Genomic DNA, 16,310 nt, shown 5'->3' on the forward strand with positions numbered 1-16,310 from the left:
TCGGAGCCGGCGCGGAGGCCCGGCTCAGCCGCGGCAGCCCCCCCACCCACAGCGCGGCGGCGGCGGCGGCGGGGAGCTGCGGCTCCGGAGCCCGGGGACGAGGAGCCGGCGCAGCAGCGGCGGCGGGCGGGCGGCGGGGGCGGGCGGCGGGCGGCTCGGCGCGGCCAAGGCTCCGAGCATCTGCGGGCTCTCGGCGCAGGTCTGGTCCCCACGGGTCTTCTCCGCGCTGGTCTCCTCCGCTCTGGCTCGGCCCGAGGAGCCAACGCCTGAGGAGCTAAAGAGGCGGCGGCCACGGCAGCTGCACTCGGCCCGGTCTCGGGCGCCTTCTTCGCCCCCCCGCCTTTGCAGACGGTTTACAAAAAAACTTTGCTTTGCACTCGGAACCCCCGTTTTCACACGGACCCGAGCGTGACAAGGCCTCGACGCCCCGCCCACTCGGCCCGGCACGCTTCTCTATTGGTCAGAACCTCCTCACGACAGCCGCCGCGCCCCGCCCGTCCGCGCTCGCTATTGGGTGGGGTCTCGGCGGGGCGGGAGGGGGCGGTGTCGCGGCTCCAACAGATGGAGGCGGGGCCTTTCCCTCCAGGAGCCGGGCGTGGGCCGGGGGCCGCGGCCGGGTGCAGCGGCGGGCGTCGTGGGGGAGGGTAAGGGGCGCGGGCCGCGTGCAGCAGGAGGGGGAGGGGCGGGGCGGGGCTAGCGGGGTGTCCCCGGCGTGGCGGGTCCCCGCAACCCTCCGCACACCTGCGAGGGCCGGCCAGCAAACAGACTTTGATCGGCCGAGCCGAGTCCACGTGGGGCGGGCCGCGCGGCCGGGATGTGACAGATAGCAGCCCAGGAGGAGCCCGGAGCGGGAGCCCCCGCGTGCGGGGCCCTCGGGTGCGTCCTCCTTTCAGAAGAAAAGAGGTTAGGCCGCCAGACTCCTAAGCAAGTCCTGCGCATAACTTGTGACTGCTCAACGCCGAGCTGAGGAGTTAGTCCTGCAAGCGGCGTGAACCGAATCTTTCTAAACGTTTCGGTAAAGCAAGTCACCCCTTTCGCCAGCATCCCCAGGAGACCTTGTGTAAAGTCCGAGATTTCTGCCACTGATTATCTAAGGACAGTTTAGGACACAGACTTCAAGCAGGAGAAACCTGGGCTATAGTCCTTGCTTTGTCACTAGCCAGTTGTGTGACTTTGGGCAAATTAATCTCTCTAGACCTGTTTCTTCAATCTATAAGGTAAAGGATTGGGCAAGAGGAACTTAAGATTCCTTCTGACTCTAAAATTCTAAGGCTCTGTGATTTAACAAACATTTTATTTATAGACTACAAACAGCGGAACCCTCTGTTGGTTGCTATGGGGAAGGGGAGGTGCAGTAAGAATACAGAAGAATGAACTTCTCTCCAGGTGGAGGTAAAATATAAACATAAAATTTTTAAATTAACGATGAGATACTTTTAATAAATTGTGCTAACACTAGTTTAGATTGGATATATATGAGCTGTGGTCTGAGTGGAGATGAGTTAATCTGCAAGCGAAGGCTCCCTGATCCTAAAGTGGAGGGACGGCTGGAATCACAGGGGCCTGCGCTGGACCTCCAAAGGCCTCAACACAGCCCCGGAACAGGAGGAAGGACCCCCAACTGCTCTGGATTGCTACAAGACAAATGTGCTGCTAGCCACTGCCTCAGGGTCTGTATCTAAGGCTTGTTTGGAGCTATGCTATTTTGATTTTTTTTTTAATATTTCTATAAAATTTTTTTCACTTGTATATGGTATGTTTCTCATCTCCCCATCCAGGCTAGAGAGCTGGATCCTCATCTTCTATTTCTGTTCTGCTGGAATAGAAAAGAATAGAGAAAAGTTTCCAAGACAGTATAAATGAAGAATTGATAGGATTTGATGATTAATTGGGTATTGGGAGGGTGAAAGCTACAGAGGAGAATTTAACAAAGATAGTTCCAGTGTTTTTGACCTGACAAAGTTTACTGCTTTAAACAGGTGAGGAAGTTGGAAAGAGAGGGGCAAGGAGCTCGTTTTAAGGGGAAAATATTGAGCCCATTTTTAATATGCTGAATTTGAAGTGAAGTCTGGGTGGTGGCAGTGCTAACGGGTGAGGAGATGGGTTTTGGGGCTTCCATAATCTCCTCTCCTTTGGTACGGACAGTTGCCATTAACACACCTTCAAACCTCCTTCCAATCAGCCCTTCCTATATGGAAATTGGGGAGCCACTTAGAAGTCAAGATATCCTATGGAAATGGCCAGGAGGCAGCTGGAAGATCATTTTGCTTCCTATTGGGAACTGCTGTGTCCCTTTATTTAAAAAATAGATTCCTCCAGATGTGAGAATTTAATGCCCAAAGAGGAACTAATAGGAAGACATAGAAGGCAGATGCTCAGCAAACAGGATAGCAATCCCTTCAGTAACTAACGGGCTGAATGGGGAGCTGTTTAGACCTATATGAAGACAGGCTGTTAAGTTCAGTTCAACTCAAGAGGCACTTATGAGAATCTACTTTGTCCAGGCGTTTTTTTTTCTCTTATAAGCTATTTTCCAGACAATTGCCTTGTCTCTCATAACCCAGGGTAGGGGTGCCCTGGAGGTACATTTTGTAGGTCGTGAAAAGTTATAATGATGCACTCCAGAAAAAGTGAAAAGAATAATACCACTTACATATCAGCAAAACAGTTCAAATAAACTTTTCTTCCCCCTAGCATTGTGTAGTCAAAATACTTTGATAACTTGACTCAAATTCCTCATTTCTCAGCTGGTTTTGCTAGCATAGTGTTAACACATCCAGGAGCGGGTTAAAATGAAGGGAAACTGTACTGTTATTCACCAATACCCCTGGAGGATGTGGCCCCAGGTTGAGTAAAATGGCTTGGCTTTTTCTTCCTAATTCATGAGAACTCTCCTGATAATTGGCTTAAAATCCAAACTGACTAAACTCAGCATACTTTAAACATGACAGAATAATGCTCCTTTTGAAAGAGACTGCTGGTTTGAATGAAAGTCAGGTATTTAACGCAGGCTCTGCAATCAGAGTCCTCTGGACCTCTGCTTGCTCTCAATGCCAAGCTCCTCCAACCTGGAGCTTCCTTGCTCGAGGAGCTAGCTGCAGATTACCAATCCAAACTGTAGGTTCAAAAGGATTCTTGCAAAAACTGCTAAACCCAGACACGTCTCTGAATCTTGGTTATCAAAAATCATGTATATTGAAGCTGTACCGTGGAAAGACAAGAAGCAAACTTGTGAAAACGAGCTTCCATTTGACTGATGGACAGTACATCACTTCTAGTAGTCGATCTTAAAGCAAAAATCACAGGGAAATGAGATCTGTTTGTTTTGTTTTGGAACGTACTTGAATAATTATTAAAAATATAAACAAAAATCTCTAGCAACAACACGAGGGCCAAGGTTTGAATTTTTAGCTGTTCCCTGAGGGAACAGGCAGTAGAAAAATGAATAAACAAGGAACAATGCAGTATTAAAGCCCAGAAACATCACAGAAGGGCTCAGAAGTATAAGGGAAACCATAAGAAAGAAAGGGTCAGCACAGGAGCCCTACTGGGAAGCAGAGGGGAAACAGAACTAGTGCAGAGAGTAGAATGCACAGTGAGAGACTGGGACAACCTCTGGGCTTTTCGTATTTGTTGATTAAGCTCCTGAATGGAAGGTGAGAGTGAGCAGCCAAGGAAACTCGTTTTCCTTGGAGACTGAAAACTGGATCTAAGTTCTCCAGTCATGCCTGGAAATTAAATCTAGAAATAAAGGCACTGACACCTATATAGAAAGGCTTGTGAAAGCATTTGTGATTTTCTTGGGTGCAGTGTTGCATAATACCAGATATTAATGAAGGCTCAGGTAGTGAGGTTTAAGGTTTAGACTGCATGCCTATTCTTTCTTTAGCTTTTCTACTCTAGGGGCTGGAGACTGTAATTAAAGTACAAAGTACAGAAGTTTAAAAAAAATTATTAATTTAAAAGCATGTTTCTATGACTCTTTCCATGACTTGTCTATAAAGATGATGCTGAGCAGTAGAGCATTTTGAAAGTATCACACACCTACTGAGTTTTAGAAAGTTCAGGGAACTGGTCCTTAAAAGTTACTATGTAATTTTGGACAAGTTATTAAACTTCTCTAGGCCTCACTTTCCACATCTTTTCAGTGAAGGCTTGTAAGAGACGGCCTCTTAACTGGATGTGAGCAAGATGTGAGCAAAGGAGATGATGCTGCCTGGCTGATGCTGTCAGGGGGCCTTGCAGGCTACCTGAACTTGGGGTCACCATGAATCCAGGGCTGAGTTTTCTACCTACAGATTCAGAAACTGCATTTTCATCATTTACCTGGGGGAAACTGATTCACATGGACTCAAAACAGACTAATTTGCTCGTTGGATCCCGAGTTTGTTCACTTTCTTTGTCTAGAGCGGAGAGCTTGTTGCACAGAACCTGCCTCCCTCTTGCTGGGCACTGCCTCTCAGAAGCAATGCTGCGTGGCGAGGCGAGAACTCGACCAGAGGAGCTGGATCTTCCATGAAGGACAGCGTTTCCACTGTCTCTCCTAGGCTGGAAAAATCTCCTGTGTGTCTCCACACGTATCCTCTGCCCTCCTGTCCCTGAGTTATACTCCATTTTGCTGCCAGAGTGATCTTTTCAAAACCCAGATCTGGTTGTTGCAAAATACACATCCTCCACCACCACCATCATCACAGCTGAGACCCTTCAGAGGCCTTCTAGTGCTCTGAGCAGAAGAATCAAACTGGAGTGCCCAGGGCAGGGCGTGGTCTGGCCCTGGCAGCCCTCCCTAGCCTCATTCCATCACTCCACCTAATGGGACTGGCCTCTCCCACCACCATGCGATCTCATACTCTCTCCTGCCAAAAGGCCTGTGCACACACTGTTCCCTCTGCCTGGGACACTCTTCTCTCCGATGCTCCCCACCTTAGTTCTCGCTCATCCTTCAGTTTTCAGTTCAAAGGCCATTCCTCAAGGAAGTCTTCTCTAACGGCTCTGACCCGGTCAAATCACTCTAGTACAAGTTCTCCCAATTCCTAGGCCACCCACTCTTGTGGCACAGAGCAATGATGCAGTTTACACTTATCCACGTGAGTATTTGATTAGACTGTAAGCTCCAGGTGGGCAAGGGCAGTGTATGCTTTTGCTCACCATTGTATCCCAGCCAGCCCAGCTCAGTAAATATTTGTTGAATGAATACATGTTGATAAATTACCTTCCTCAAGCTTAGTAATTCATGCCTTCATTCAACAGATCCTTATTGAACACCATGGTTCCCTGTCTACACTGGAACATGAGAATCAGAGGACCCTTTTCTTCTGGACAGTGTAGAAAACACCATGACACATTCTTATTAATTAGCTCACCTTTTTCTTTACTTCAGGCAGGCTACCACTCTTATGCTGTGATGTTATCTCACACAAGATGCAATTAATTGGATGAAACTGAGTCCCACGCTTAAAATCTGCCATGATAACATGCTAGCTTTTCACACCACGTTCACAGTCCTTCCAAATCCCTTATTTAAAGTGCACGATGACCCTATGAAGTTTGCAGGGCGGATTCTAAAGATTGTAGACTGCCACTCCATGAAGAAATTTACTCAAGGTCCTGTGGTTTGTGAGGCCCTAATCGCATCAGCAACAGGTTTATTTTTAACTTCATACCCAAATTTTGGGGGAGCAAACCCAGTCTGAGGCTCAAGACCTCACAGACACTAACTACTACAACTTCTATCGCTCATCTCAGTTCTGAAAGCTTCTGGTTCTATGATTTTCTTATTAATTTGTAATTACTATAAGGACTAAGGGGAGGTGGCCTACTTGTGAGTGACACCTCTTTAACAGGTCACTCCAAAGTCTGAGTCTCCAGTGGTGTGTTCCAAAATTGGGTCCTGTTCACACATAACTCTGCAGAATGAATTATTTAGTTTTTCTGCCTACTGCTTTTATCCACTTCTTATTTTCAATTTCTTTAACAACTGGGATGCCTTCCAAAGGACTTATATTAGTGAAAATACTGACCCCTCACTGGGGTGCCTTGTTAAGATGCAGATTCTGATTCAATAAGCTCTACAGGGGAGGCTGAGATTCTGCGTTTCCTGTAAGCTCCTGGGAGATGCCAATATTGGTAGCCCCCAGACCACACTTTGAGAGCCAAGATATTAGAAGCTTTTTCTTAAACGCTAGAAAGAGGCTGTTACGTGAAGTTAGGATATTTCCACCAAAATAAGTATCCTCAAACTGAAAAATGTTTTAATTTTACTTTTTATTTTATATTCGTCTGCCATATTTTAATTTTATTTTGTAATGAATTATATCACTTTTGTATTAAAATTTTTAAGTGAAATAAAATGTTTTATCCTTGTAGGAAAGCACTCCTGAAAATTAATGAAACTCCGCGTGTGAATAACCATTTCAGTTTTTGCTTTCTCTGTGTCAGAGAAAAATAATTACAGCTTTTAGAAACATTTTGTTACTCTGACTGGTATTCATGGCCCCTGAAGTCTGAGTAATAGGTTGGGCTGAGGATTCAGAGTATCAGTGGGAGTCTCTTGCGCTCAAACCTTTTATTTATTATTATTTATTGATAGGGAAATGCCTTTTCCATTGGGCGTTACTGATTGAATCCTCACAAGGGGTCTAAAAGACTGAAAATGAATAAGTGGTGTTTAACATCCAGGTTGCACCAGGAGCAGCAGTAGTCACCAAGAAGAGTAGGTGGGAGATGAGAACACATCTGCTTCCCTCTCCCTGTCTGCTGATTCTGGAGGAAGAGAGCAAAGATCTAACTTCATTCCCATGAGTCCCTGTTATTGACTTTATGCTTTATGTTGACTTCAAGGCTTATTCCATTATAAGGTCAGAGTTGACCATCTCTTAACCTCAAGAAAGACATCATTCAGTCCCCAAAGTGCCATTGTCTTAAGAGTGACCACAATCAAACCTACGGGGTTTGCATTTCTAGGCGCTGCTCAGGTGCCTTCAAATTTGAGAGCAATCCTTTAATGGAAAACCAGTGTGGACTAAATTGGGGAAATGGAGATTGTCTTATCTCTCAATTGCCTCCTGGTATGGAACCTAGGAAGACGGAAGAGCTAAGTCTAATGGAAAAGAGAGTCTGATTTTACATGTTGGGATGAAAAGGATGAGCTATGAAGTATACTTCTGTGTTTCTGTGGCCAGACCTCCAGTCTAGGCCTACATATCTCTCAGAGCAATTATACGAGCACTTCTAATAGGTCTCCCCTTCCCGCCCTCCTCCAATCTGTTTAACACAGTGCTTTTGATCAATATTCCCATACATCAATGCTTACATGATGGTCTTGCTCAAAACCCTCAGTGGCTGCTAATTACCCACAGAATAAGGCACAACGTTTTATCTAAGTATTTAAGGCATCCTGCATGTGACCTTAACTTATCTCTTTAAGCTTATCTCTCACTCCTCCTCAACACAATCTTACCACTCAAGCCAAATTATCTTAAGTTATGGTTCCAAGTTACATAATGGCTCTGTGCCTCCGTTTCCTCAATGTGGACCAAAATAATAACTTATCTCATTGGATTGCTGTGAATTAGATGAGTTAATGTATATAAAATGTTTAGGACATTGCCTGGCACATGGAAAGGACCTGTAATGGATTGAATGGTAGCTCCTCAAAAGATATGCTCCTCTTCTAATTCCTGGGAACTGCAAATGTTACTTTATTTGGGAAAAGGGTCCTTTGCAGATGTAATTAAGGATCTTGAGATGAAAAGAACATCTGGATTATCTAGGTGAGCCCTCAATCCAATGGCAAGTATACTAATAAGAGAGACACGAGGGTGACTAGACAGAAGAGAAGACCATGTGAAGATGGCGACAGAGATTGTCAAGGAATGGTGACAGCCACCAGAAGCTGGAGGAGGCAAAGAAAGGAATGTCCCCCACAGCCCCTGGAGAAAGCACAGCCCTGCCAACACCTTGATTTCAGACTACTGCCTCCAGAACTGTGAGAGAATACATTTCTGTTGTCTTGAGCCACTAAGTTTGTGATAATTTGTAATGGCAGCCATAGGAAACTAATATAGGGTCCATTACATTTTAGCTGTTATTATTATTAATTACTCCCCAAATGTGCCTTTTCCTTTTCCTCTCAGCATCATTTTTTTTTATCACACTGTTCTGTTTTAGTGTCTAGATAGTACCTTGTAATTAGAAAACTAAATATTTATTGAAAGAATGAATGATTGAATGAGTGAAAAGCCTACACCCACCAGTTACTTGGTGTGACATAACCACAATAGCTTTTCCTGACCTATTCCATAAAGTCTAGCATACGGTGACAAGAACCCTCATTTGGTTCTTTTCATCTGCTCTTTTGTAATGTACCTTTGTGTGTGTCTCTCTCCCCAAAGCTTCTTGAGGACAGGGATCATTTCTTTTACCTGTCTGTGTCCCCAGGGCCTAGCCTTAGTAAGTAACTCAAGTCTGCGGCAGTAATGATGATCCCGTTGTCAAAAGTTGTCCACTAACTTGTTACTCATTCTCGAGTTTCCCCAAGCCCTAGTGTGTATCGCGTCCTTGTCAATGCTAGAAGTTTGCTTCTTGTGTCAACTGCCTTTCCCAACTGACGCAGAACCTTCCAGTCCCAATATATCTCAAGGAACAGCAGATGGAGGATGAGCTTGAACAGGCTAATTCTTCTGCTGGGTAGACTTGTGTTGAAAGAAGTAGGCTCTAGGCCCATGCCTGAAAATCTTTTCCTTACACCTACAGAGATGTTGGTTTTCCAGGTGTTTGTCATAGTGGAATTACTCTGTAATTTGTTCACTTGGGAGCCTGTTTTCTGTGGGACCCATATAACTCCTCGTGTTGGTGGGGGAAGCCCTCAACTGCAGGGAATCACCTCAACCTTAGGTTTCTCCTGTTTGATGGCAGTTATTCTCATGGCTCAACACAGGTCATTCCTTTTCCTTCCGTACAGTTCAAAAACTCAGAGACTGACCACCACTTGCTAATATGATATCAGATTGACTTTAAAAAAAAAGGTCTCCTTATTTAGACATATTCTCTTTTTTTTTAAAGATTTTATTTTTCCTTTTATCTCCCCAAAGCCCCCCGGTACATAGTTGTGTATTTTTAGTTGTGGGTCCTTCCAGTTGTGGTATGTGGGATGCTGCCCCAGCATGGCCTGATGAGCGGTGCCGTGTCCGCACTCAGGATTCGAACTGGCGAAACCCTGGGCCGCCCAAGCAGAGCACGTGAACTTAACCATTCAGCCATGGGGCCAGCCCCTGGACATATTTTCAAACTTAGGAAAGGTTGCAAAGAAGCCCCATATACCCTTTCCCTAGATTCACCTGTGGTTCACGTTTTACCCCATTTGCTGTAGCATTAGCACGCTCTCTGTCCCCTCTCTTTTGAACCATATAAGAGTAAGCGACATGCATCAGCACCCTTCACCCCTAAATACTGTGTGAATTTCCTGAACCTAGGAATATTCTCAACATAACCACAGTACATTTATCAACTTTATAAATATACATTGGTAGTGTTTCTATTCCAATTTTGTTGGTTGTTCTAGTAATGTATTTTGTAGCATTGTCCACACTCCCGCCTCCTGCACAACATCCAGTCTAGGGTCTGGCTTGCATTTAGTTGTGTTACCCTGTAGCCTCCTTTAATCTGGAATTATTTCCACAGCCTTTTTTTGTCTTTTATGATGTCGACATTTTTTAAGACAGTTCCGTTGCCTTTTTTTTTTTTTTAAATAGAACATTCCCAGATTGCATTTGTTTGATGTTTTGTTTATGCATTCTTGGCTGGGATATTGCGAAATTAACATTTTGTCCTTCTAAGGGTATCACAGCTGGAGGCATACAATGACCGTCTGCCCCTTACTGGTAATGTAAATTTTTCTCCTCCATCAAGGTGTTGCTCAATTACTCCACTGTACAATTTTTTTTCCTCCCTTGAATTAATAAGCAGTCTCTGGAAAGATACGTTGAGACCATACAAATATCTTGCTCGTTAACATTTCCCCCTTAGATTTAGCATCCGTTGATGGTTCCTGCCTGAACCCTTTCTACTCTGATGATTACCAAATGATGATTTTCCAGCTCCAGCAGTCCCTCCACGTTTACCAGCCAACCCTTGGTATTCTGCTTATTTATTTATCTATCTATTATCGGTAAGGGGACTCATGAATCCTGTTTTTTTCAGTGGTTTATAATTCATCACTGTACTTCATTTGGGTGCTGAATTTGTCCCAGATTTAGCCATTGGGACCCTCTTCAAGCTGGTTCCTGTGTCGGATAGATATTCAATGAATGTTTCTGAATTTTAATTGAAAGATAAAATACAAGACTTTAATAGTTATTCTATACACCCTTGCTTGTCGTACAGTGGTTAAGGGTTTGAAATTGAAATAGATCTGGGGTTGATTCTGGCTTTCCTATTTACTGGCAATGTTTCTTGGGTAGATTACTTACCCTCTCTGTGCCTCAGTTTCCTCATAATTGTGTGATATATTGGAGCCTACCTCACAGGGCTGTTGTGAGAATTAAATGAGATAATGTATGTAAACTGTTTAGTAGAGTAAATGACACACAAGTACTTGATACATGCGGGCTAGTGCCATTACTTCATTTCCCCATATTAGAGCTGTGCATGGTCTGAGTTGTCTCACCTGGTACCGCTGCTTCCTACTGCTAGCCGCCACCACCCAAAAGTCACCCCAAATTCATACCCATCTGTGCTTTTACAATACATTTCAATTAACTGAATTGTTGGATATTGTGGGCCTCCAGGGTTCCAGAGATAATCTAGCCCCACTTCCCCTTTGTTGAAGATGAGGAGTCTGAGATGCTGAGAGGTTAGATGGCTTGCTCCGGGTCACCCAGGAAGAGTGGAAGAGCTAGGAGGGATGCACAGCCTTCAACTCCACACTCTGTGTGCCATACCCCATCTCTACCTCGATCAAGAGCGATATTCATTTGGTTTCTTTTCCCTGTTAAGGAGTATTATTCAAAGCATCAGCGGGAAAGCATCTCATTTTCTGCATGACTCATCCTCATTCCAAGATTAACATGCTCCACTTTCATTCTTTGCCTCCCACTCAATTTCACATCCAGCCGGAGCCCTGAGAGTCTCTGTGCCCTATCGGACCCCCACTCCACCCTGCTCTCTCGCCTCCTCTCTCCCCTCCCCAGCTGTACATTTACCTCCCGGCCCCAGACTGTCCCACCATCCTCAGATTCCACGGGTCACTTTTGTTGGCCTCTGGTTTAAGAAAAGCATGTCTTCCTGAAATACCACTCTGATCTAGGTTGAAAATAGAATAAAGAAATAGAGTTAAGTTGCAGCAGATGTACAGGGACAAGTGTTTGTCTACATGCTTCCAACATTCCATTAAGGTCCAAGATTACAGCAAAAAGTGTGTATTTCTGAACATATACATTTTATTTCAAATTTCTCAAAAAAAAAAGTTAAGCTTTCTTCTGATGTGCTGGATGTTGTTAAACACAATAGAACCAGAAATAAATGTGCCATTGGCTGAGGTTTGGGGATCTTTTTATTGTGTCAAGATTTTCAGTTTTTTTGGAAACAGGCTCTGATCTGTATAATTTGATCCTGCTTACATCAAAATGTGAGTAAAATACTGAAATATTTACAGATGGATTGATATGATGTCTGGGATTTGCTTCAAAATAACCCAGGATGTGGGGGAAAGTGGGTAGGTGGATAGAAGAAGCAAGATTGACCGTGAATTGGTAAAGTTTGAAGCAAAATGATGAGTACACGAGGCTTCTACACCTGTTTATGTGATTGAAATCATCTATAATTAAAAATTTTTAAATGCTAGTTTAAATTTTCCTAATTAGCTTTCTACTTTTTTTTTTTCTTCTTTGTTTCCTTTTGTTTGTTTGTTTTCACTCTGCTTCTCCCAAATCTGCCCTTTCTTGAAAGCCAGTTTAGGCTGTGGGCCATTTAATAAAAGCGTCTTGACTACTTTAATCCACTAACACCATTAGCACCCAAACGTGTATTTCCTTGCATTCACCTGAGTTAGCATTGTAGCCTCACTAACCTGGACACTTGTTAAAGGCAGAGAGTAAACCTCCTACTTTGGGGCAAACCCCGCATTGCCTGGCCTAAAGCTGGGCCTAGTCACTGCTTCCTGACTGATGGTCATGCTCATCGGTAGATCAGAAGAGTTTGGGGAAAAGCGTTCTGAAAAGTTGATGTAAAGAACAGGCTGTGGATCTGTCGTTATTTTTCTTTAAAGCTGTTCTGCATAGAGTTTGAAATATCTCACTCTACCTTTAGGGAGAACTGACTTAAGAGAAATTCTTCTCCCCGTTGAAGCATTTCGTGGTGGGTAGCGATTCAAAAGCAATTGATGCAAATGCTAGTGGAGAGCTTACCCCCAAAGGAGACTTAACGAGATGAAATCCTATCTACATGGGAATAATCCTAGACCTCTGCATCTCCTCCCACTGCACCATCTAATTGAAGGAGGCAGTTGGGTGGGAAAATATCAAGAAGAAAATGTCAGTTGTTAGCTTTCAAAATTTTGCCCGGGGAGCCATATAAGAACCATCTCATCTGAGGCTTGTCCATGCTGGTTTAATGCAGGGCGAGAGCCAAATTCAAAGGAAATCTCATTGAGCTGCCGTTTGCTTGTTAGTTTCCTCACACACACACTGATCTTTCGAAATGCTTACAACTGGTGCTTTTTCAGACCTGGGGAAATGCTACTATACAGTTGGGAAGAGTCCAAGAAAAGTTTCTCCATCTTTCTTCACCCCTTGGGGAGCCTAGGGAACTCATGCCTGTGGTGAGACCTTCTCTCATCTGTAAGTCCTTCCGGGGAGGGGACACCACAGCCTCCCTTTGCATCAGATCTTACGTCAACAATAAGCCCTCAGAATCAGAAAAATCCCTTGCCTCAGCCTGACCTGAAAGCCTTCACTCTGTAGTTTCCTATGGTCATGAACGCCGTGGCTCAGCGTCTTCCATATTTGCATTCCGTTGATTTGTCTCTCGGCCTTCTCTTCTCCAGGGAAAATAATCCCTGGAGAGGATAGACCAGTGAAGTACAATTGTCTGGCATTCAGGCAGGGCATAAAAGAGCCCAAAATACAGAATAGTCTGCCTTTGCCTGCTGAAGCTCCCCACAGAGCCTCTCCGAGTGGGTCTTTCAAGACTTCCCTGGAGCCGACTCTTCAATAGAACGAGTCCTCACAATAGAGAAACACTGGTCTTTCCATTTAACACTAGTTGGGAAGGTAGAAAGAGTAACAGCAAGAGAGAGTTCAGTTAGACTTAAGGAAGAACCGTAGGGAAGTGCAAACTTGGACCAAGAGGTCGGAGGCACTAAGAAGGCTTTCCCCACAGACAATCATTAGTCTTGGGCTGTTTCATTGTTCACCTGCAGTGAAATGAGTGAACCAAATCACCTCTTGAAATCCCTTCCAGCTATTGATTCTAGAAGCCCAGCGAATTTCCCCTCTGCACTGTCTGTACTCTGAACTCCACGTGAATAACCTTGGCTGGGCTTTAATCACTAGGTCTCCAGGTTTCCTCAACTGTAAAACACAGGCGGTGGTAATGCGTGACGAGTCCAAGTGTCCCGGAAGCTATATGACTCGCAGTTGCCAGATTTCTGCTAAATAAGGTGACACTTTTGAAATGGTCAATAACGGGGTGTGGCTAAGATCCTACAGCGAGCCCCAGTGTAGAGAGATGGGACAGAAGTTTTCCAGTGTCCAAAAGATGTTTTCCTGCAGGAGTAATGCATTTTAGTGTTGTTTTAGGTGTGCTGTGAATAAGAAGAACTTTTTCTAAAGCTGAGTTCTGAGGCAGCTACATTCCTTTTCCCCAACAGCTTGAAATACCTTCTAACTACAGCATGAGTTGAACATAAGCACGATGCCGGGTGTGTACTATCTCCCAACATACATGTATTTCTTGACTGATGTTGTGAAGTGTATCTCCTGCATTCAGTGAAAATGCCTACATTCTAACTCGATGGCTTTGGGAGAAATGACCAGAAAAGGGCAGCAGCAGAGATGCCCCACTGGGAAGCTATAGGATAAACGGTGAGTTCTTCCTCAACCAGGACTCTGAGCTGACCATCACTTTGAGAGCCAGGTTTTGTAAACAGGCAACCACAACCACAAACCACAGGGCATTAAGAGTGCATGTACAGGAAACAGGGAGACGTGTGTCATACGTTTCACTATCACGTCTGCTACAGCAGAATACAAAGGGCAAGTGGCCTTGTCTTTGAAAATGAAGGACAGATACATCTGGCAGTTGTTACGCAAATGGCAGGTTTGTCTCTCTAGCAGTGGCATAAATCACTGAGCAGTGTTCCCAAGCACAGATTGGGGCCACATTCCATCCATCAAGGTGGGCACTTGGGTAATTGAGGTAATTAGGCAGTTTGGGTGAGAACGCCTATTTCTTCACACTTCTACTTGTCTGGTGTAAAGAACGCTGGATCAGAGTCAGGCAATCTGGGTGCTAGTCCTGGCTCTTTGACCAATAGTCATTGTCACCTTCGACAAATTGCTTTCTCTCTCTGGATCTCAGTTCCTCGTCTGCTAGTTTAGAGATTAGTCAGTGGTTATTCCACTAGACCTACGGTACCAGTCTCCGGGGCGGGGGGGACTGGACAAATGAAGTTTGCAGAAGCTCCCCCAGGAGATTCTGATGTGCACACCAAAAGGAGCACCACTAGATCCAGAGGTTGCTGAATTCTGTGATTCTCCAGGATGGAGAGGAAAGATAGCTAGCTCCATAGAGTCAACAGTTTATTGCTTAGCCCAGTTTAGGGCGTTCAGTCTCAAGGGGTGGTCCGGGGCTCACCGCTCGTCTGTGCAGTTCCTCCACTAGTGTTTGGGATTGGTTTTGTAAGTTTGTACTCTATAATGAACATGACCATGTTCTCAAGCCTTGAATACATTAAAAAATAATTAAGATAATTCTATAATTACCAGACATGACCTCATGAGTTGCCCTTATTCTAATGGAATCTGCTGAGGATGCTTATTTTCCCCTTCTGGAGATCTGATCTACAGCCTCATAAATCCTCTAACAGGGACTTCTGAGAGAGCCATCTGGCTGAGCTAGTTATGTTAAGAAGGGCTACACTCACAATTCTTTGCTCATTCTGAGCACTTTCCTTTGAAGGTCTTATACACGTCTGTGGGTTGAGAATGGTGGTGAGATTAAGGTAATATTTGGCCACGGAGCCCAGGAAGACCTAGACCCTGTCCTTTGGTCGGCAGCCCCTCTCCATGAGGTCCTCAAGGGAAGCTATGCTCAGAGAACAATGAGTAACAGCAAAGACTGTGACTCTGAGACATGGGCCCCCGTCACTGCCATGGAGCCCATGGTCTAGCCTGGTTGGAGCTCATGCAGAACCCCTTTGACTCAGGCATGAGGCAGCTTTTTTTTCCTTTATCCTCTTCCGTAAGTCCACCTCCAAGTCCTGGATCTCACTACATCCAGTGGAGAGGAAGTTCCAGGCAGCAAGAAGAGAGTACAAGAAGTAGGATACAGGACAAAAGGGCATTTGTGTCACTACCAGGGGCAGAGCTGGTCCAGACTGCCCACCCCAGGCCTCCCAGGTAGGGGCAGCTGCAGCCTTTTTGACTTGACAGACAAATGGAAGAGTCCGAAGAAAGAATGCCAGAGACAGCCAAAGAGAAGGCAGATATTACTTCTCCAGCAGGCGAGAGTGTCCAAAGAGAGAACAAAGTGTCCAAAGAGAACACCTCCTGCTTAGAGGCTGGGAAGGCTCCTGGGAAGAGACTCTGGCACCCCTGAGGACCACTCTCTGGGGTTGAGTTCCCACCAAGTGTACGCCTCGTGTTAAAGGTAGAGGTTGTGTCTCTCTCCCCTGTATTCCTAGGATTAACGTAGTTGCTGACATATAGTGGGTCCTAGGTGCTTGTTATGGACTGAATGTCTGTGTCCCCCCAAAATCCGTATGTTGGAGCCCTAACCTCCAGTGTGATGATGTTTGGAGATGGAGCCTTTGGAAGGTCCTGAGGGTGGGGCTTTTAAGATGAGATTAGCGCCTTTATAAGAAGAGATTCCAGAGAGCTTGCTCTCTGTCTCAGAATGCACAAAGAGGTCGTGTGACACACAGTGAGATGGAGGCCACCTACAAGCCAAGAGAAGAAGCCTCAGAATGAAACCTACATAGCCAGCACCTTGATTTTGGACTTCTCAGCCTCTAGAACTGTGAGAAATAAATTCCTGTTCTTTAAGCCATTCAGCCTATGGGATTTTGTTATGCAGCCTGAGCTAAGATATGC

General features: G+C 45.0%; 1 long non-coding RNA gene across 1 annotated transcript; it reads left to right on the forward strand.

The window, feature by feature from the left end:
- Positions 1–699: 699 nt before the first annotated feature.
- Positions 700–6,370, forward strand: LOC139042021 (uncharacterized). Its single transcript, XR_011498212.1, has 2 exons — positions 700–1,670; positions 4,149–6,370. It is a non-coding gene; the product is annotated as an uncharacterized lncRNA (long non-coding RNA).
- The last annotated feature ends 9,940 nt before the right edge of the window (positions 6,371–16,310 follow it).

Source organism: Equus asinus, chromosome 25 (assembly GCF_041296235.1).
Source record: "Equus asinus isolate D_3611 breed Donkey chromosome 25, EquAss-T2T_v2, whole genome shotgun sequence".
Lineage (NCBI taxonomy): Eukaryota > Metazoa > Chordata > Mammalia > Perissodactyla > Equidae > Equus > Equus asinus.